At 41.5% G+C, this 21940-nt stretch overlaps 1 protein-coding gene across 5 annotated transcripts in view; it reads left to right on the top strand.

Moving 5' to 3' along the window:
• The first annotated feature begins 367 nt into the window (after positions 1-367).
• Positions 368-21940, top strand: part of syt1a (synaptotagmin Ia) — a 141105-nt gene continuing 119532 nt past the window's right edge. For 2 of the 5 annotated variants that reach the window (XM_020647715.2, XM_020647714.2), the window contains exon 1: positions 370-570. The gene's annotated coding sequence lies outside the window, so the exon portion shown is untranslated. Of the gene's footprint in view, positions 571-21940 lie in introns of all 5 variants that reach the window. The other 3 variants (XM_020647719.3, XM_020647716.3, XM_020647720.2) reach the window with 3 other exon arrangements.

A 21940-nucleotide genomic window follows, 5' to 3' on the forward strand; every position in this document is an offset into this window, starting at 1 on the left:
TCCTGGGGGGCTGACAGACATAGACATGGCGTGTTAATATGTGTAGAAAGGGTCATCTTAGGTTACACGGCGTTGCCCACCATCCTTGGCGTCTCTTCACTGTCCGACCAATCACAGCCAAGGACTCAGTGATGCAGTTCTCCTCTCACTGGAGGGATTCCTAGGAACTGCTGCGTGACGATGCTGGCTTAAACAGCCCAGAGTCTCCTGTCTCCCTTACACATCTTCCCTCCTCCTCCTCCTCCTCCTCCTCCTCCTCCTCCTCCTCTTCCCGTCATCAGCCCCCAGTTCTTTTCTCCCTGCCTTTCACAAGTCTCATCTGCCACGTGTGTTTGAACAGAAGATGATCTAGCGCCATCCATACTGCCCCCACAAGACTGGCTATATAGATGGCAGACAGAGTCATCATCCAGCCCTCCCTCTCTCCTCCAAAACCAAGCTCCACCTCTCTCTCTCTCCCTCTCTCTCTCTCTCTATCTCTCTCCAAGACTCCCTTCTCCCACTCCAGATGAGCGTGCCTCCTCGTCAGGGCGAGCAGATTTGGAAGTGAAGGTGTGCTGTTGTTGCCAGGTAAGAGAGTCATTTCCTTTGCACAGAAGTCACAGAACGTGGGGTTGTCTCTTGTTGCTTTGTGGGTGTGTGTTTTTTTTGTTTTTTTTTTGTGGTGGGATGGAGTGTTGATGTATCAGTGTCCAGGCGACACAATCAGGAAGGGTGGTGTGCTTTGAGGGTGCCACAGGGGAAGTACCCTTTGCTACAACTCCCCATTCCTGCTGTGTGGCACCAAATTTGGCGCCCGTTTTTTTTTTTTTTTTTTTTTTTAACACCATGTGCACTGTAAGGCTTCTTTCTGCTGGTTTTATTCATTGCTGAAACTGCTTATGGTACAGGGTGGAGCGCAGCTGTGTAGACAGCACAGCGACTACAACATATAGAGCATGTTTCTGGTTGCGAGGGGAGACCACAGTGTGGATGTGTGGGCGGATGGATGGATGGAGAGAGGGAGAGGGAAGGGAGGGGAGGGTGGAACAGAGATGGAAGACGAGCAGCTGCTTTCATCCCATGGAAGCTAATCCCTCCGTTTGTTCACCTCTCTCCATCAGATAAAAAAAAAACAAACAAAAAAAACGCGGGACCGGCTGTTGCTTTGGTGCCCTGTCTCGTCCCTCCTCCGTCCTTCAATTGTGATGGGTTTATCTTAGGCAGGGAAGAAAGAGGCATGCCATTGATTGGGAAATGAGCTGTAATTCCATTTGAAAAGGAAACAAGACATCCCCCTCTGTCTGTGACTTTTCCCCCGTGCTTTTGTTCTTGACTGTACGTTGTGTGCTGATAACCTTTTGTACAAACTCACTGACAATAAAAACCGGCTTAAGTCGCAATCTAAAGCATCTTCAGCATACACATGATAATATGATAAGATGCAATAGAAAAGCCACTTAAGTTCCATATGTTAACGAATATATCAGCTATTGTTGTGATCTGTAGGAACCCCTCTTATCACTTTCCACAGGTTAACTGATAGAGCGCCAAATGACGATGGCACAGCAAATGCAACGGATGGCTTGAAGCTCTCTGAAAAACATGTGAAGCATATCCATAGTAATTGTAGAGTGGTTTGGCTGACAAAAGAGGACAGCTTTAAAAAGGACGGGCGAGCCTATCACCTTTCCCCTGCTCCCGGATTACCTAATATCTCAGGAGGCAGGAGGAGCCAGTTCAACGGGAGACAGAAAAGGAGGAGGAGGAGGGGGGGCGAAGTTAGGGTTGCTCAGGTGTTGCTGTTTAGCCTAGCGCTTGAAATGCATTAGCCAGGAGCGGAATCTCTTGTGTGTCAAACTGTTACCTGAGAGAGTGAGAACAGAGGCAGCACTGCATGCGTCCCCCACATCCCAAATCTAAATGACCCCCTCAGCTCATTTCCCAAGGCAGAGCTTAGGTTTACATACTCTGTGGGAGCTTCTGCAGATGCTCCATTTCATAAGCACTAACTGAATCAGACAGGCTGAGGTTGTGTCTGCACCGATGGCTGCAGCGTGTGTGGACTGTTGGCTGGTTATAGCCATTTGAAGCACAAAGAAGGCGTTTTTCTCTTTGTTGGGTTTGAAGGAACTCTGAGTGTAATCTTCACCTGGAACGAGGGCTAGCTGGAACATAACCCTGATAGTGCAACACGATTAAACTGTCTTTAATCTATTCACCCTATCGCAAAGTAAAAACGAAGACAACAGCCGGCAAGCCTGCATTTTTTGGTAACACGTAAAGTAAAAGCGACAAGAAAGCAACTGTAAAAAATGAAATCCAATTCTCCTCCAAATATAAGGAAAAGCTTTCAGGAAGTATTAACACTGCGTCAGTTGTGTTGATGTTAGTGGCCACTTGGCTAGCAGCCCACTCACCAGACAGCCTGTATTCGCCAAATTTCTTTTACATGGCACGTCTTTTATTGGTATTTCTGCAGGTGTTAACCACAAGTCTGCTTGTTTTGAAGAGGAGGGGGATATATGCGGATAAATCTCTCTCTGAGGAAAACCTTGTGAACTACAAACAATAAAACAATCCTGAATCTAAATCTTGAGTTGACGGAAGTTGCCAGCAGCGCAGCTCTCAGCCATGTGTGGCGTCTGGCTTACTTGGGAGTTTTTGAAACTGTCTGATTGGAGTTTGAGAGGCGTTGAAGTTCTTCGGTTGGTCTGACTTTCTCCCCCCCCCCTCTATTGTCTGATCTTATTTACTTATGACAGATCAGGGGCACATGTTGACTCCCAAACTAATCTTGTGTGTACTCAGTTGTCACCTGAGGTGTCGTCATGTTTTATCAGGCTTGTTAAAGAGCTATTAATGAGAAGTACAGGCCCCAAGTCCCGAGCCCGATGTCCTGAGTAGCTGTAACCTTTTCCTCGGGTCACGTTATCTTGAATGCACTTTTCAGAAAGCCAAAGGCCGACAGGATTAAAGACCATCTGCCAGGATTACTTTGACCATCTCTGAAGCCTCTTAGTTATGATCAGTTCATTAGAAGATGGAGGGAAAAGAAGGTAAAAAGGATGTGCAACAGAAACAGCGGGAAAGAGAGTTGGGCGGGTGTTTGTTGCTGATCTGGATTGGGATACAAAATGGAGGATATAAATAACATTTCTCTTATGATTTGACCTTGTGTGGCCATTTGGTTGTGGGCGCATGTGAGGAGGGCTGTGCTCAGATCGGTGACATTGTCATCACAAAGACTGACTCATGCTGGTTGAGACGGATGCCTCGGGACTTTTTTCAGCTCATGTCCCTACACTTCCTTATAATCGTCATCTACATCTTGTCATTATCACTGATAGTATGGATGAATTCATTGATCTAAAGTTTGTCTATAATATTTTGGGAAGCCCAGTTATCTGTCATTCAGCCTTCATGCGCTCCTTCATTTCTTCTTAAGCTTTAATGAAAATCTAGTCGTAACCCAATTTTCTCATCAAGGGACACGGCTCAAAAGTGAGAAATGAATTATGTTTGTCAGTATATTCACTTGCATTTCTTTCCAGTGTCAATAACATGAGATCGTTGGTATTTCACACCATAACTCATTGGAAAGCTAAAGTAACTGATTTGATATCTGATCTGAGTTTGTTTCGGCACTAATCATGTACTTGAGACTTTTAGACGCAGACAGGTTTTATATCATTTTGAAGAAGTGACACTTAGATGAGAATCAGTCTGTTGGAAACAAGTCATAAATCCTGTAAAACTAAAATGTCTTGTTAAGACTCAGAAAAGGCAGACAGATGCAGCCTCATTATGGCTTTAGCTTGACATAAAAATCACCAACCTGCGCCTCTAAAATAAGATTTGATCATTTTCCCCTGAATTCGACCATATGTACAGTAAAAAGTCACTAATTGGAAGAGGTTTTCTAACCGATTTTCATTGCCATGCTATCTGTGTCAGCCTTGCTTTAAATGCTTGACACTGATAGGATAATTAGCTCAGTCTAAGTCCTGATTCAAAGCTCGGTGTTTGACAGGTTGTGTAGATCTCAGGACTGCTTGATCCCCGTAGACCCACGCCGATAAGACTCAGATTACATGATCAATCCACACACATACACACACTCGTTCACAATCTATTGACAGGCACGAGCATATTCAAACTAAGACAGAAACATATTCTTATAGAAATGACACTAGAGTTGGGAAACCCATTTTTTCCAGACTTTTTGAGCATCCAAAACTAATTCTATGAGACACTTTCACAAACACCAGTATTCATTTGCTGATGGATAAGAAAAGTTGGTTAGAACTTTAACTGACAGCAACTAAGGCTACACAAAGAACAGCAAGACACATTAATACAGCTAAAAAACAGTAAGCAAGTGTCAGAATTAAAATAAGATGGCGCCAAAGATATCACCAACAGGTTTAAAAATCACCTCAAATGAGTTTACTCAGCTAACTCAGCTTATTTCAATGTAGCACTGCATGGTGTAAAGCTGCTGAATTTCACATTGCATGAGCATGCATGATGCACGTCTTCTCACTGTAAAGAACAGGCCTTTAAGCACGTTTTCATTTGTGCAGAACAACCAAAGCATCATTCAGTTTACAACAAAAGCCCATTCTTCCAGCTGTAAGGAACTGTATTTAAATGTATATTTATCAGCAGCAGCGCTGAAAACAATTGCCATTAGAGTTGGAAAGGATCAGCGCCACAGCCTGAACATTGTCTAATGAAGCCAGTATAAAAAAAAACAAGTATGTGTTGCTTTACAAATTCAACAACAGTCTGCTATAATTGAATGCAATAAATGAATGGCGTCAGAGCAGTCAGAATGAAATAATGCAACAATGACTTCATTCTGGTTTTTCCTCCGAAGGAAAATCTGTGCAGACATGGTTTAACAGGATCTTATTTAATTCAAGACTGATGTCTTTATGCACAGCCACATCAATGCACAATAGTCCGCACACCGTGCATCTGAGGAGTCTTTAAATCCCGCTTTTGTCATAACTGTCTGCCAGGAAGACCTTCATTTGCAGAAGCTTTTTAAGCGGACACATACAGCAATGTTGGTTGAGGAATGGTGTTTTATTTTGAAAGGTGAGGACAAGAAAATGATTTTATGGCAGAACTTACTTCCAGTCTGAGAGCTGTAATTTTAAAATCCCTTCAGGGGGAAATTGCTTTTGCCCTCCTACAATTTTTTAATATCCTGATTCATACTTAGCGCTGGTAAAACGCATCATCTACCTGTAACATTGCTCCTGTCGCTGCCTGGAGGTGCTTTGTGGGGGAAGTTATTAGAGATTAATACCACCTGGGTGTGTAGGACCGCTGAGGGACACAAGTCTTACCCCTGTGTGCTCCATGTCTGTCCTCATGTGCCCCCAGTCTCGCCCGTACATAGTGGGCAAACCATCCCCCTTTGCCTCATGAAAGAGTAGATTAATTATTACTGAAGGGCACGCTGCAAGAAAAAAAAGAAAAAAGACCCCGGAGGACATTTGAAACGTTTTCTGAATTTAATAAGGTGATTAAATAAAAATAATAAAAGGCCATTCTTTGTGTTTTGTGCTTACCTGTAAGGCTAGTACACACTTAGGATTCCTTAAAACCCTAATGCAGCAAGAGATTTCCCTATGAAGATGTTACATTTCATATTGGCAAAACTGATTGGTATTTCTGAAACACTTAGAGTCGTGTAACTGAAAGTTCTTGGGAAAGTTTTTGAAAAGGTTACACAAATGGTCCATGAAAACGGATTTCTCTGCTAGTTACTGCAAAACCATGCCAGTCCACGCACGTACTGTATTTAGGGAGTCCAAAGACACATAAGGGCAGAGTATAGTGCACCTTCTCTACATGCTGATATCAATTCAGTGAAATAAAACTGAGAACTGTGCCCCCTTACCTCCAGGGTAATGTCAGTAATAACCTAACCAACCGCTGTTCTTTGTGTAATAGTCTATTTGGATCACATTGTTCGGTACCTTTTTGTCTGAAATGATTAGATTAGAGGTGCTCCACTCTGGTCCCCTGTTGATTTAGCCACTCTGTATTGACAGTGTAAGTGTGAGTGTGGAGACGAGCCTAGAATCCAAATTACCGGCGTCTGCTCTCCATTTCCCATTCATGAGTTTTAAAAGTATGACACAGCTGCTGTATTTTGGGGGAAATTAACTCATCTGGACTGTGTATAACAAAATCGAACACATCTATTTCTACCAAATAACACATTCAAAACTCAAGCATAGGCCTGTCCCCCGACTAGGGACTTACACAATCGAACTGACACGTCAGATTTTGCCCATCGTCGAATGATGTAGTCCAAATCCAGAGAAAATTAAACACAAACACATTACATCCATAAAGATCCACTTGTTGCTTCATTTATCCCCCTGTTTCGCTGACCTTTTGATGACCTCTCATTCAGCCAACGAGACCCTGGATTCACCATTCACAGCCTATAACAGCCAGTGAGAGCCTAAGTTAAAAGGAGGTGCCTGCCTCTCTGTATTTGGAGAAAACAGCGGGCAAATCTAAAATTAAACATTGAGCACCCCAGTATAGCTGGAATGAACTTCTCCTCTCGTTCGACTGTGACAACGATTTGTGGTCATCCCTACCTCAAGCATCATGCTGTGTCTTATCTCAGGCCAAAGGCTTGTTGTTTCACACAGCTTTTCTCAATTCTCCCTTAAACGTGTCAACCTGACGCGGGAAGACAAACCTCAAAGTTGATTGCCTCTCGGCTCTGATACAGTGCGCTTGCTACTTCTGGGCGCCCTTGGAGGACGCATGAGTCATAAAGCAACACGACACCCAGCAGTGTGTGCAAGATACAGTGGCATGATGGGATATAAAAAGCAATTAAAATCAGTGTCACCCTGCACCGCCCTGTGCATGACATGAATGACCTTGGCGGATTTAAAGTGTATCTCAATAATTTTCAACATGTGCTGCAAAGCACCAGTACTTGTTCTACTCAACTTATTGTCTCTTTATTTTCTATCTCCCTGTCAGCTGAGTGCATATTGGACTGAACAGAGTAGCAAGTGAGTCACATAGCTGGATTGTTTTGCTTCCCATCAAGGTCATTGCATGCTCATTAAATGCAACGTTGCTGGATTTAACAGAACAAAATGCATCAGCGCTACAGCCTTTATTTCCCAAGTGACCCTTTTGTGAAGTTGCTCGAAGATGATTCAATGCTTATTATGTCTTATACAGAAAGCAAAATGTGTCATAAGCATTGTTCTGAACCACTAAGTCCTTGTGCCCCCCCCACAGTGAGCGCAAACATTGAAAGGCAGTGCTAAATATTACAGAGACGGCAGTGCCTTCCTTCTTACTCAACCTTTTCTCATTACTTGCCCCGTCCATCCATTCTCCATTCCTGTTAAGTCAAGCTGCATGTGTGCCCTCCTCTACCGACCGCTGAGATTTGCCTCTGATGCAAACATCCTTGTTTGTCACCATGGCAACCAAGTCTCCCCTGCCTGCCTGCTGTAGGTTGTCATGCCAGCCGCCTCCCCCGTGCTCTTCCTCACCCATTAGCGCTGTACTGTAGATGTCACGTGCGAGTGCTGTACACCGTCCTACCGTCTAGTTGTCTTCATAAGCCGCTCTCATTATGTCACACACAGTGCTGTCCTTTCATATTAAGGGGCTCCCCTGTTTTTTTTTTTTTTTTTTTAAACTGCTTCAAAATGAATTGGATATTATTACATCCTAAACTACAGGAAAGTTTTCACTTGAGAGCTCTGCCAGCCAGCACAGCCAGAGTCAATTGCTGGAATAATAGCACGGCCAGCAAAAGTCAAAGCTCGCTAGGCGGGAGGGAAAGAACAGCAAGTGGCCTCAATTTCTACTCTTCTTGTTTACTCTACCATTCACCAACCTTCTTCCCTTATTTCTTTAACACTTGATTAGTCAGACATGTTTGGGTGTCCCGTAAAAGTATGATGCAAACGTGGAGGCACGCATGTCTGTACGCTGCAGCGTTCAGTCTCAGAGCCAAGCTTGTTGTTTTTTTTCTAAACATGTCCACCCATTCAGACGAAAAAACACTCATTACCATAGCACTACGGGGCCAACCCAACCCTCTTTGGGATAATAACTAGGCGTCTGGTTAGATTTAATGTAATGCCGTAGTACTGCTTAATCTGGGATCTACAATAGTGGCAGAAATTACTGTGCTGTCTTAAGCAGTTTGACTTCTGCACTCATCTGTCGAAGCTGAAGCATTCCAAGCAAACCCCGCTCCGTTACTCACGCCGGAGGGTTGACAACGACATCTCTGGTTAAACTTTTCCATATTTGAGAGGGTGATTACCCTGATTTACTACTTTGTAACACTTTCATGTTAATGAAGGACTTTTTTTCCTCGCTCCTTGATAGGATGGTCTTGAGGCTTGAGAAGCCATTTTGCTGCTGGGGGAAATTTCCAAGATTACATTTGCTGTTCCTTATCTCCTAAATTAACTCATTACCTTGACATCCTGCGTTCCCTCCCTGGGAACACGTTGGCCTTGAATTTATAATGAAACATGGCTGTCCCTCTCACTTCCCATGTGGCACGGCGAGAGATGCACACGGCACAAGCCTGCAACTCTCGGCCATGCTCTTGCCATTGATTTTGACTCCACGGCCAGATGAATAACCTTGAGGATGGGGGAGAAAAAATGAGAAAGAGAAGCAGATGGAAGCTGAAGAGCTGGCGCGAAAATAGACACACCTCCTGTGTTTTGTGTGTTTCTCCTTTGGAATGAAATCCGATCGTTTTTTCCTCTTTTTATAGCTTTATGGCAAAATCTGCAAAGCTTTCTCTGAGAAGTCGGTTTCCATTCATATAAAGGAAAAGAACATTTGGAATTGTGAAAGCTGTGTTCTCCGGAAAAGTGTGTTTCAAGGTAATGAAGTGCTGTAGGCCAAAAAACTGGTGTGCAAAATCCATCTTTGGATATATCTGCTGTAGTATCTCAAAGTGGCTCAAGAGATACAACGCACACAACAATTCCCATAAAGTCGACCCAGGTTGCTCTCTAAATTGGATTCAATTAGACCAACTAGGCAAAACATTCCAGTTCTGTCAATCACATCCTTTCCTTGAAGCTTCCTCTAATTGCATATGCAAATTGTCTGAGATTATGAATTTGCACCCGCTGTAGGCTTTGGTGATTGCAAGAAGCGATAACGACAGATTTCCCACCATTCATTTCTTAAACGTTGTTAATGAAGAGGCAGCCACTTACCACCGTGGATTATGCATGCACTGTGCAAAACAAGCCGCCATTATCAACAAGTATTCCAATTAAAAGTTACCCGAGCTGAATATTACTCAACCTTAATGGGGCCAAATAAGAAAAAAAATAAATATATAAAGGCTGTTCGCGTCAAGATCCGTTGATTAACCCAAGTGACCGGGAAATTGTTCTCAGAAAGATATATTGACTCTGTGTTTGCTTTGAGCGAGCACCAAATACAATTGAGTTTAGTTTTAATAGGTTAGCTGCAGAGCAAGTTATTATTTGGAGTACCAGTAAGTGAGAAAATGTAATTTGGTTTGTGATTTGGAAAACAGACCTTTTAATATCTGCATGGATCCATGTTTATCTTCATATGTTCCTTTGGACTCAGTTTGGTGTCTAGTGTATTTTTTCCGGGGGACAAACAGTGACAGTGACCAATGATGCTCATGGAAACCTATTAGTTATTTGTACTCAATGCCAGCGGGGTGAAGGAAGATTAAAGAGGTAAAACAGGGGCAAGATGAAAGTTGGATAGGAGCAGAGAGAAAGGCAGGTGAAGGAAGGCTGTTTTTGTTAGATTTGTGATCAGTGATGAAGGTTCAGGGATCCTCTAATAAGCTCAGTGAGCTGGCTTCCTTTAAAGACGTGTTAGCTCTAGCTAAAAGTGCAGGAGTCTTTCTACAATGTTTTGGTAATTGAAAACAAGAATTTACCCAATTTTAGGAGCCTAGGACTTCATATTTTGTTGCTGTGATATCAAAACAGAAGTTGACATCGTTGAATTTTTCCCAGTATATCTAAGTTAAAAATTGTAGCATCATAGCAACCTTTGTAGGATGTGAAAACAGAAGAATGTCTGTCTATTTCACAGTGCCACATAATGAGCCATTTTCTGGCAGCACCCAAAGGCCCCTTTTCTCTTCAGATAAAGGTGCTGAACCTGTTCAGTGGCAGCAGGCGGGTCCAATTTCCCTGTTAGACCCTCACACCATAGCACACAAACATCCCTCGCCTCGCTCAGCCCTGCAGCACCTCTGGACCTGCTCACAGATTATGAGAAGCTTCAATCGATAACTCCGCGGTCCATCCTCCTACTCTGGCTGGCCGACCCTGCTAAGAGCCCCCGTGGGTGCTGAGACCAGACAAGCACAGAAGACTGTCTCTGTGCCGGCTGTGGACCTGTTACCTTCCACATGTTGTTGTATTTTAGCAATAGGAAACTTTTATAAAAGCATAAAAACAACATCCTCTATCTGCTGCTGTTATAATGACCCACAAGGGGACTTTCTTTGCAGTGCAATGAGGCGTCCCAGCCACTAGATCCTGCTGCAACCTGAAATCTGTCCGTCCCTCTGAAGACTCAGGCACGACGTTAGAGTCCTCTGAGAGCCAAACCAGTGTTGTGTAACAGACTCTCACAAAACAACACCTTCATCTGTTCATCTGTAAATACAGAGGAATCATACAAAGGAGGATAGAGCTGAGAGAGACTCCAAAGAGGAGAAAAAATGTCAGACTCCAACCTGTTCTTTCTGATGTGGAAAAAACAAAGGCATGGATTGTCTGTTTTTAGCAGTTCCACTTTGAAATAGCACATTGAAAATAGTATTTTATTTTTTCCAGAAGAGTGCATTATTATTTTTTCCCATTCAAGTTTTTTTCTTTCTCCACCAAAGATCACTGTGATCACACTTTGGTTGAACTTCAGAGCACAGTGCTAAACTCTCGTGGATGTAAACTAGCGATGTGGACAGATGGCATCTGATAGTGTGGAGTGGTTACGCAGTATTTTGATTTTGAAATAGTAGATATAAAAGTCGTATGCAGGCTGTGTCAGGTCACATTTGCACGCAACCGCTTGACTGGAGCAAAAATTCCATACCATTTTCAGGAGTTTTGTGCAAGTGTGAAAGCAACGTTAGTTTGTTTTGTAAGAAAGATATTGTGGATGCACGCTAATTGGACTTCTGACATGTTTGCTTTTGAATAACTTGTGAACAAGCTGTTGACCCATACATTCCTACATTCCTCTCTCTTAATTGGTTTCAGTTCCCCTTTGGTGCACAAAGATTTCAATTTTACCAACATAGATTGGGTTATAAATTGAAAAGTCAAAATGGAGATACAGCACTTTGAATAACAATTTACTTCTGACTAGTCAAGCAGTGCCACATTAATTAGATAAAATGGGTTTGGCTTCAATTTTCTGCACACTTTTTTTGTCCTTTTAGTCGCCTTTTTTTCTTTTTTTTTTACAGTATGTGAGAAGATGTTAGCTCTTTCTCTGAGAAAATGATACCCCCTTTGCATCCTCACCTCACATCACCAGCTTCTGATTGACTCCTGCTTGCCACAGGTGTGCCCCTCAGTGATGTTGTCCATGTGTCTCTGTCTTCAGTAAACACAGTCAGTGACTCGTGACTCTATCTCGAGCTATGGGGTCGAGCTATACGCTGGCTCACTGTTTACCCTCCTATCTCCTGCAGTCCTCTTGGTTATCCCTCTCACTGTGGGTATCATCCTTTCCCTTGATAATATATAGAGCGATTTAGATTTTAAAAACGGGGCAGTGTCATGGTCCAAAGAATGTACAAGTGAATACTCTTTCCCTGGAGTTGTTAATTTAACGTCTGTTAAACATTGTTTTCTTTATCACCATCCTTCCTTGGCTGTTTATTTTTTTTTTTATACGTTTGCAAGCTTGTGTTTAGTCCTGTCGTCCTGTTTAAATGAACGAATCACATGCCATACCTGTGTCAACATACCAGGCAAAATATGTATTTAATGAGCCACAGATTCTTCAGATCAGGGGCCACAGTAACAAAAGAGTCCGTAATTCATGCTAATTCTCCCCTGATTCTTCTGCTTACATTATTCAAATTATTCACATTAGTCAAATATTTAAGCCCACTTTATCCTGTAATGGTATTTGAAACAGGATTTGGGGTTGTTCAGAGGCTTAAAGGGGCAGCGGCTCCTGTAATCTGATACAGTCAGGGAACTAGTCTTTTAAATGTTGAGTCGATACGTTGCTAAATACGCTTTGGCACTTGGTGGAGTGCCAGTGTTTCTGCATCAAAACAACTTCCTTTGCTTGCTGATAAAACAAAACTTGACTTTAATTTGTTGATGTATAGCCGGTGTTTTGGCCTCAACTCTGTGGGGCGTCCAGATGCTTTGCAATTCTTTTTAGATTAGCTAACATTAAAATACTATTATTATATTGCTTTTAATATCAACCTCTGCAAATTAAATGCAAGTAAGTGTGAGCTACTTCTCAGATACAATGAAACCAGACAATTCCTCTCAAAAATGTGTTAAGGCATACACAGAAACGTCCAATTTTGGACAAGTGTGAGATTTGTAACAAATAAATCAAAGAGGCTATGAGATGATTAACAGGAAAGTAAAGCAGAAAAGGAGTTTCTGTAATGTGCTGCTACTATGTCCTTTTTCACTTGTTGAATGAATTGTCTTATTTAGTCTGTTAAAACAATAATAACTTCTATTTAATGGCCACAAACTAAAGTGGTTGTGTTATCTGAACCTAGCTTTGCAAAAGATTGCCTTGTGTACTAGAAACTACAGTAGAAAAAGCATCCTTTTGCAACTTTATATCCAACATATTTTGGATCTTTAACATCTGAATTCTTTGCAGATACTTGTCTAAAAGGGGTTTCTCCTGTTGTAAAATATGGACTTAATCCCATAACAATAGATAAACAAAAACACAGTGCCTTACAGTTTGTCCAAAGGCTCACTGGTTGGTTTATCATAGCTCTGCACCCTTTAGCAAACAAGACCCTTCCCTGCTCAGTCAGTGCAAGTAACTTTGTTAGTTGTAGCTAAGCGCCTGATTAACCACAGATGTAGCAGCAGGGTCAGATTCAGCACCCCCAGCCTGCAGGACAGCTCCCTCCTTCACCCGGACCAGCAGCCAGCTCTGAGCCGACTCCGCACAAACTTTCTCATTAACTTGTGTAATGAGTCGAGTGGTTGGATGCTGAGAGTCCCAGACCCCCTGTGTCCCCGGGGTGTCTCCTTCTGTCCCACCATCAGTCAGGGAGTCACTGTGTCAGATGTTTTATTCAACACAGCTGTGTGTTATTTTGGCACCTGGCTGCTCCATCAGACTGAGGGGGAAGGGGAGGGGGGAGGCGTGTTGTAAGTCTGTAGAACGGGGTCACAATGGCTTCATGTTTCTGTACCTGCCAGACCACCGCAGGCTAACATCAAACTACCAGAACACCTGTTTTCAGACAGAGTTCCTCACTCGGCCTTGACTCAGATGAAGGGACGTGAGAGTTTTTCCGACTGCAGGGAAATTGCTCAAGATCATAGACATGGGGATGTTTAAACATGCGAGCAGAATAGTTTTCAAATGATGAATGTTTTTGGGGTTGCAAAGTTTAGTCCAAAACAGTGCAGCTTAGATTGGGATGTTAGGGACATGTGGCTTCACGAGGCATCAAACTTCATTTTAGGCACATTATGAGATGTGCTGACACTAAAAGCTAAAACAAGGGAATGAACATTTTTGGCCAAATGTGCTGTTGATTGAAAGAGAATTGTTTGGATTGCATCATTTTATGATGATGAGGTAATTCAGATTTTTTTTTTATCCTCATCCATCCAAGCGATAACACCGTCCTGGATCGATTACTGGACACTGGACTGTCTTTTTATTTTGCTTCTTATACTTGATAGAATTCAACCGCATGAAAAAACAGCCATAGTTATAGCTACAGTATGAATCAAATTTCTTAAGTCATAAAACTGTCATTTGCAGCTTTGTGTATTATCGCTATTTTACGATAACAGTAATGTGTTTAGAATATTTTCAAAGTGGTCTTTAGCTTCTTTGAAGGGGTTATAAACCCCATCTTCTCCAGCCCCAAAGCCCCTTGGCCTGAATACCGCTGAATACTAACGCAACAGAAATGTCAAAATTTCCATGTTGTCACACACATAGAGGGACAGACGGGCACTGGCTGAATATCAGGGGCATGTGTTTGAAGTGTTTCTCCCCAGAGAAAGATGGCCCTCACGCTATCTTCCATTTCCTTTTTCTCTGTGTGAAGATATCAGCGGAGTGAAGAGGGGCCAGTGAAGCATGAACAAATATACATATTGGATTACCATGCTACAGGTGGATGTCTTGAGCCTGCATTTATAACCTAAAAAATGAAAGGACTGCTTTGATTTGCCTCCAGTCCTTTTTTCCTAAACATGAAAGAAAAAAATGTAATCAGTTCATTCCTTCAAGTACGTGCATCTCCATGCTTAGTCTGGAATAAATGGTTGTTAAGGGTTGCTTTCAGAGAGTATAAGGAAGCCAGTACAAATAGATTAGTGACTTTAAAAAAGATGCATTAAATGCCAACACTAGGGTGCAAGAAAAATGACACCCTAGTGTTTGAATATTATCTTTCTTTGCGAAACAGAATACCAAATAAATAGCAAAGGGAAAGCTCCTCAGTTTGGAAACTCTGTATCCTTAGATACATAGATTAGAGTCATGAAATCGAGTGTGTTGTCCCGACAGAGACATGATCAAGACTTTTGGCTGCAACAATGATGAGTCCTTTTTCAGGAGCGTCAGAGGATTTGAAAATTGAGCAAAGACAACACACCATGAAATGCCATCGCATCAGGCAAGCACTGTGCAATGACCAAAACATAAAATGTCCCGTCTTCCTTTAATTCACCATAAAATGATTTTCCTCTCGCCTCTCTGAAGAAGCTCCTCTGAGGTTAGCAGCCATGGTTTCGCAAATATTCATTAGGCATAAATACAAAATCAGAGCGATTTATGGGGCATCAGCCACCTTTTGGCCCATCAATTAGAATGCCTAATTCATTCAGTTGCAGTAATGGAATTGCACCACTGTTGTAGTGGCAACCTTCAACAACTGCAGCTCCCATAATGAACCGGGCCCCTTTCATCCTCGGCATGCCCTGCACCTACATCAATAGTTTAATGATTTCTCCGTCTTCAAAGTGTGGACGCACTTGCATTCAGACTATGCAATTCTGGTTCACATTCATTAAGCCCACCTTAAACCTACCCAGAACCTTCTTAATATTCTGGCCTCACATGTTTCTGATATTAGAGAAGATGTGCTTTGTGAGCTGCATACCAATAGAGATGAGGATGATGCAAAGCATTTTGAAGTTGTGTATTTGTTGCACAATTCATTTAGCCATAAAAGGAAAAACGCATCCTTAGATGCTATTTCCAGTGAAAGTTTTTATGAAGCAGCTAGCTGGGGAAGTATTTGAATCATTTTCCTAATGCGTTTCCTAATGCGAAAAAAATAAATGAATAAATAAAGCGAGGGGGATATTTTATATGGATATTAATGCGTGTTTACATTAGCCAATAGTGTTAAATGTAATATCAGTCTACAAAGTGATTAGGGACATAAAGAAGGACACCTCAAAGTGCAAAATGTGTCATAGTCCATTTTCTAGAGCTGATGCTGCCAATGAGGCTAAAGGGAAGAAATGGAAGATTGAACGTTCCTGAGCAGCCAATGATAAATTTTGGCTTTTTATCTGCTCACGGGACTCTTGGGGATGAGCTGAGATTGATGAGCTGCACTGATCTGACACGCTGTTGTTTATTTGGACTGCACACTTGGCTGAAGTGAAGCCTCCCTCAGAAAGATGTGAATGTAAGGTCTCAGCCTTTTGTCCTTTATGTAAGGTAGTTTTGTCTCGCCATTTAATGGACTCTTCAAAGCCAAGCCATGCCAACATATCCATCCTATATTCCTTTTAATGACAAACTGTCTGTGAGAAAGAACCCCAATGTTTTGTGAGTTAGATTCAGTGTGCTGACCCAGAGAGGGCAAGTGAGGGTGTCAGTGATGCACACACGATGTAATAATCCCCAAATCAATGCACAAGAACGATATTGATTGTCTGCATTAAGTACCACCATGTAGGCCTAACGGTTTATCTCTGCTGCCACAAGCGGAAGCACTCAAACCATGCAATAGATTATCTTCAAGGTTCAGGGTCACCTTGAGGAATTGGAATGGAAAAAAACCATCTAGTTATTGTGTAATTGGATGGTGACTAAAAGCAGGTTAAACTACAGAAGCCAAACATGCAGGTATATACCATAGGGATTATGAAGACATTAAAGCTTATTTACAGTGTGCCAGAAATAACTGTAAGATAATCACACATGAATAACAAGCTTGTAAGGGAATCTTGGCTTAGGTGTCTCATTGGAATTGAAAACCCACGGTTGAATAACAATGAATACGTCTTATATTACTCTGCAGAATCATAAACAAAAATACACAGTTAAGTCAAAAGTTGGCCAATGGACACACATAGCTTATATCCATTACTGGACCTTTTAAGACATGCTTATATTAACAAACATGAACTTCCTGATAAAATCAAATAGTGTTTGTGTAAATAAGTTAACAAAATATTGAGTTGACATGCACACATACATCACTTTCAAAATGTGGAAATCAAGAGTAAACTACACATTTAGCTTATTTTATTGCTCCTTGTATAGTATTTTTTTTATACATTCTTAGTGCAATACAGGAGAAGGATTAGAAGTGTTGTCAGTGGAGTTGTTGGGTGTTTAATGTGGTGAGTCCTCTGGATCCACAGGTTGTGATTTAAGTGAGTTCCATGGAAACCAAATGGGTCCTCACTAAAGTTTGATGGTCCTCGTAAAGCAAACAATTGTAATAGTTGTATAATTAAAGACAATACAATTTTCACATTTAAGCCTGTATGGTTAAAAAACTCAATGTGACCTGACCAGTTAAAAGCAAAGTTGTTATGTATAAAATGAGTCTAGAGGTCCTCCCCAGGAGACTTCGAGTGTTAAGCACTTTATCTCTTCTAATGTGGTGTTTGTTGGTTTTTGCATCAATTCATCATAGAGTTGTTTTTGTAACGGGAAACTCATTTTATTTACAGAATAGATATATGTCACCTAATGCATGAAAGGTAAATTCCAAATGCTAGGAGATGTAAAGAGTCATCATTCACGTGATTCATGCAAAACAAAAACAGGACATTTATCATGAAAACGTGTGTTGCTCTGCATAACTCTCAGGTCGATACCAGATGCTTATGAAATCCACTGCAATCTGGAGTTTATGTGAACAGAACTCAAACTGACAGCTGACTCATATGAATGATCCTTCAGCAGGCTGACAAGCACTGGGAGTTCTGCGTAATATATTTGTTTTTTAATCATAAATTATTGGTTGGGACACCAGGTGCTTCTTTTCAGATTTTAATGCGTAAAATACGCACGACGTGTACCTAGCGACATCACTGGTTGAGTGTTAAATTGCTTTTGCCGTAAAAAAAGAAGGGAATCTATCTTGTTTGTGCAACTCTTTAGAGTCTAAATAACAAAGTACAACAGAACAGTTTTAAATTTAGCAATATGGCAGAACAACACTCCACCCTATGCCAGTCTGTCAACATCCATTTCCCCCACTTAGAGCTAATACCCTGTATTGAGAAACAAGCAGGTGTGTTCCAAACAGAAGCCAGAGCTAAATGCATGCCTAATAAAGCCTAGGCTTAACAAAAATGGATATCTGTGCATCCAAAGTGTTTGAAACTGTTGGGGTAATCGGCATTGATAACAGTCAATGTGCAAACCTCATATCTCTTTATAGATTTTTAAAATGGAAAACAAAGGCCTCATGTGCTGGTAAAATGGATATGGATTGCTACCTAATACAACGTGTAACAAACAGACAGTGACAGGAGTATCTGATCACAGAACAGAGGTTTCTAATCATGTGTTCTGATGATGTAGATAGACCAGGATGCATGGATCTGTCAAAGAGCAAATGTGCTCTGGTCTTCAAACATTATACTTTATTTTAAAACGATCATGAACAAAAGGCTGATGTCAGATTTTATGAACACAATTGTCATTTAAAGTACATTATTTTTTGGTCACAAGATTTCAGGAAGGCATTTCAACTGTGCAAGTGTTTGTTCCAGTTCAGTTGGCAGCAACATCATAAACCTCCAGAGTCTGAGGCCTGCGGGTGAGATTAAGCAAAGCTCCAGACTAGCAGTTTTGAAGGAGTGAATTTGGACACCCTTGTTACTGTCGGTTCATGGTCAAAGCAGTTATGTTTATTATGCCCTTATTATGGTTATCAGTCATGCTGACAATGCCTAAAGCTCCATCATGGATGGCTTTCAGCTTCGTGGGAGTCATATCCCCCCTGCCCATCAGATGGGCAAACTAGTCATCCTCCCAATTGGAAATCCTGCTTTGAAATTGGATAAAAGATTGGATTTCACAGCTTCTCTGACTTAGTAAAAGTTACCACTGTGCCCACAAAGTGTGCACCTAAAGCCTGTTTATTTTACTGGAGCAGTGTAATCACAGTATCGGCCAGTACAAGTTTAAATCCATTTAAGTTATCCATCTCACTTGAATTGAAATACTCTTACTTCGCCCTCAAATAAACCTATAAGGTTACATGGGCAGGCTATATCCAGCCTGTGCATTGGTTTTCCTCCTTTCATTTGAGCATAAAGAAAATATTTACCATCTAAGTCTAGACAGCAGATGTGTTTAACCATCTGAAGTCCATGGCTAACTTTGGATCTTCTGTACAGACAAACAGCCTATCAACAACTCCATAAATGTCTCCCGGAAACTTCTCTCATAACATCAGAGGAACAGAGATTTCAGTCTTGTATCAGTCTTTGGGTACTTCTGTTTCTTTTCATCTTAGCTCCATCTCATCTGTAACAGTGTTGAGTTTGGCATTAGTTCCCATCCTCTGAACATAAAAGATGCTTTGGCTGGTCACAATCAAAAGTGGATGAAGGATAATCTGCAGCTTTTTACTTTAAAGTTGGCTTCTTTTCATTACGTTAAAAGCTTCCCAGACATTGCCTCTTTTAACATTTTCATCAGTTTTGAATTGACATGCTGCAGTTCAATCTTTAGTACCCATGTGATTTGTCTAAATATGTGCCCAAATCTGTTGAGAAAACCCTAATAAGAAAGCTACACGCTGTCTTAACTCAACCTTTTAGCGGAAAAGATGAAAACACGTTTCTTCTAGTCCCGAAGTCTGTTTGATGAGTGTTCCACCAGCTGTAATGAGCACCAAAGAGAGCCGTGTAACCCACTTTCAATTTCCTAAGGTATTCTCTGTGACAGAAAACCAGAAAATATGGAAAATCTGGGGTTGAAAAGAAGGTTGGCATGGTGTGTAAGCCCACCCTCAAAGTCCTAAGTGGTTAGATTTGACGTTGCAAGCAACCCATTTTCATATCTAATCCCCCAAAGTTGCTCTTGAGGTTTGTTTATTGTGCTATAACTGGACTCCTTATAATACAATAACATGATATAATATTTATTAGATCACATGCTGTCAACAAACTCTTGGATAACCACACTGTTAATAATTGAAAAGGGCACTAGCTTCAATGCATACAAACGGAAAGGGTGGATGCATGACCTGGTAATTGGGCAGATTTTTGTGATTTTTTTTCTCTTTTACTGACTGTAGAACTTGAAAATAGGCATCAGAGGACTATATTAATCTGTCCAAAGAGGTTTCCACATAAAAAGAGTGTTCAAACACTTAAGAGACCTCTGGTTGTTTCTATGGTGGCTGCCCAGACCTGTCAGCATCACTAACCCTTACCATCCTCAGTGGTGTCCATTTGACTCCTGGGATAAAAAAAAAAAAGAGAAGGACATTTGGCCAAGGGTGGGAAGAGATGCCAGAGATCGGTGGTGCTTCCAGTTCACCACAGGCAAGAGCTTCCTCCTCCACCCAGCCCCCTACCCTTATTTTGGCTCCAAAAGCAGCAGTAAAAAGGTCAAAGCATCCTCTGCTGCCTGCCGCGTTATTTGCCCTTTCTGCTCGCCAAGATCCCCCATTGACCTCCACTCAGATTCCCTGCCCCGTTTTTTTTCTGCTGAACTCGATGGCACTCCTGCAGATGAGATTCAAGCTGTGTTTCATGCGTTGTTTGCTACCTCTCAAACAGCTATGGACACCCTCGCTTGTTTTTTTTTCTTTTTCAAATAGCCAATCAATTCCTTTGACTGCAATTGAGATTATATAATCTATTGATGGTCCACAGAAAATTGACAAATTACCTCTGAAAGCAGTACTATTATTGTGTCCTGTTTTCATTAGCCATGTTACCCTGCAATCTTCCCTTTATCTTTCATTTCCATTCAATCCTTGTATGTAATGTTTTTTTCAGGTTATGATATTTACAAAGGGACTTCACTATGATTATATGAAATGGTTTCTGTCAAGTGAAATCCACCGATTTCCAAAATACCAAGCGCAAAGGAAAACAACCCTGCTTATAGCTCTGGGCAAGACAAGGCAGAGTGTTTGGGATCTTTTATTTAGCTTTAGATGTATTATTTAATAAAGAAATATTATGATACTCATTGAAATAAAATCACTAAAATTGGAGCAATTTCAGAACAATTTGTTTTGTTTACTTCGTCCTGTTATGTGTCCTCTTTACTCAGCACAAACCAAAACAAGCAAATTAGTCAGAGACATATTTTGAAGCTTGAATACAATGTATAATGTGCAAAAATAGTAAATAGAAATCAAAATAGACAACTCGACAACTTTCATCATGATACACCTGATTGATTCTTTGGAGAATGATATTGATAATCAGATTTATACCATGAGACAATTTTGTCCTATTACATTTATAAGAACTCAGAAAAACACTAAAATATCATGTTGCTCCCTGGATACTCAATCGACCAGCATTCATAGCACTGTATGTATTGAATGATGACAGAGATACTGTAGCCCCACCTACTGTACAGGAACATACAGTGTCCATCCATGTTTCAGAGGATTAGGGGAAACACATTGTGGCTTGATTTTAATCAGGAGAGACAAGTAAATGATTGAAAGATGAAAGGTTTATTTGACACATGTGACATGAATTGTCAGAGAATATTTGGCACTTTAACTCTACAGGGAAACAGGGTGATTTGAAGATGTCTGCCCTGAGCGGCAACAAGATCTACCCCCCCCCCCCCCCCCCCAGAGTCCAGACACTGGTGGTGGAGGTGTTAGCGGATGATGTCGTCTGGGTTGATGCGATGAAGAAGTTGATTGAACTGTGAAGACTAGAAATGATAAGGAGATGGTTAATGATGTCATCTGAGGCAAACTGCGAAGGCTGGGGTTGACCGGACGATGGCCGATGATGTCATCCGAGGCTGATGGGATGAAGGAGGTGATGGAACTGCGAAGGCTTGGTGGCGACGGGGAGGTGGAGGGTCGCTCGTAACGATGGCATGAATGAACTGATTTGACATGGGATGAGAATAAACAATAAAACGAGTGTGCAAAATATAGTCTTCCTGTCTGAACTTTGGCTAGAGCTACATATAATTTTTTAGGTCGGGCATGTTCCTGCTCCTCCACTTTGTAATTAAACATGCAACTGGCACACAGCATGTTATTTATACTGTGGTGGAGTGTGTTGCCCAACTGCCATGGATCTTCTGATTGGACCCACTGCTTTTCTAGGTCAGACAGTGGATCACATGCACAGACAAATATTCTCTTTCTCTCTCACATACACAGCCAAATGCTTCCACTGAGGAAGGTGATGTGCATTACTCGCCTGGTTGCTCCTCATCCTCCTTAATCTAAATATAAACATGACTCACT

This window comes from Labrus bergylta, chromosome 23 (genome assembly GCF_963930695.1).
Source record: "Labrus bergylta chromosome 23, fLabBer1.1, whole genome shotgun sequence".
Lineage (NCBI taxonomy): Eukaryota > Metazoa > Chordata > Actinopteri > Labriformes > Labridae > Labrus > Labrus bergylta.